The sequence below is a fragment of the Asparagus officinalis genome, chromosome 6, assembly GCF_001876935.1.
Source record: "Asparagus officinalis chromosome 6, Aspof.V1, whole genome shotgun sequence".
Classification (NCBI taxonomy): Eukaryota; Viridiplantae; Streptophyta; class Magnoliopsida; order Asparagales; family Asparagaceae; genus Asparagus; species Asparagus officinalis.
The window spans coordinates 21,963,764-21,965,439 of NC_033799.1; positions in this window are offsets into that span (position 1 = coordinate 21,963,764).

Genomic DNA, 1,676 nt, shown 5'->3' on the forward strand with positions numbered 1-1,676 from the left:
ACCTTTTGGGCAACATCCCAAACGGTTGTAACCGTTTGGGGTTTTGCCCAAACGGTTACAACTGTTTGGGCGACCGTTGGGGACAACTCGTCCCCAACGGCTTTAGTCCAAACGGGTTTTTTTATCTCTCCCAAACGGTTTAATCGTTTGGGAGTGGGTTTTCCCAAATGGTTCCAACCATTTGGGATGATCTGTTTTGTACTAGTGTAAATTATTAACCCATTAAATAAGTTTTATTTTAGCCCATGTGATCAGTTTTAGTGTTTGGGAATAACAATGATTTTGACTGTTTTCTTTATAATTAGAAGGGTTAACTCTTAATCCTTCTAAACAGGAGTATTAGTAAACCCCTCATTTTGAGGGGTTAACTCATTTTAATCCCTCTAGAGGGGTTATCTTAACCCTTCTATATTTTTTATATTTGGTAACTTATGGAGGGTTAACTCACTTTAACTCTTGTATAGAATTTTTGTGTTTGGCGGGTTAAGAAGGGGTTAAGTCTTATTAACCCCTCACTTAACCCTTTGCCAAACGGTACCTTTAGGTACAATTTAAAATTTATCATAATATACCAAAGTATGTATAAATGATGATAGTTTCACTGGATTATAAACAAATGAATGGATTGACAAGTTTTTCATCTACGTTTGCTATAAAGTTTTATATAAAGCTGAGTGATAGTAAGAATATCGTTCAAACGCAAGGGTATATTATAACTTTTTGTGAAATAATATAATTCTATTTTCAAAAAATATATTCAGAATTATTAGAATTACTAATACAAGTAATTATTTTTCTTTACCATTTTTATTAGTTCTATTGATGCGCCAATTCAATACGAAAATTTTAAGACTGGAACAAGATCACTAAGCACACAAGTGAAGTTTAAAATCGAATGATGGTACAATTGATAATGTTTTTGAAGTAAATGAATTGAACAACCGCAATATAAGTTAGTTTTAATTTATTGAATTATTTACTAAATTTTATATATATTAAATTATAGGTTTTAACACTATATGTATATAAAAAACATGATTCAATGACAAGAGCTATCTTATTATTTCATTTGGTCCATTTAATTTAAATTGCTAAGATAATTTATACAAAATATGTATAATTTAAGTTATAATACAATGACTATATAAATACACTACATAGACTATCATCATAATACTTTAATTCATTTATCATGCACTTTTTTTTCTGTTTTTATAATTCACTTAATGACTATATTGTTTATCTACACGATTTTTAGGAGAAATATTTTTTACAATGCCTAAATCATGGGAACTATTTATAATACAATGACTATATTGTTTATCTACAAGATCACTAAGCTCTTTCAACTTTGAAAAAGAGGATTACGACGGAAAAAAAATGATTGAAAATTATTGGAGCTTTTTTTAATGTTTTGCTTATTACATCCTAAGGTTTATTGATTGATTGAGAACTATTTTTTTGGTGATGTATCATCTGTAAATAATATATTTTTTTGTATATTAAACTATCTTATACCTTAATTTCATTCAAGTTGCATTTACATACATTTTGATTATCTTTTTTTTATTCATTTCATATTAGAAATTAGTTTATATGATCTTAATTTTAATTATAGCATTATATAAGTAGTTCAATTTCATGATTTTTAGGCGGGGACATGTTCTCTAACCTCA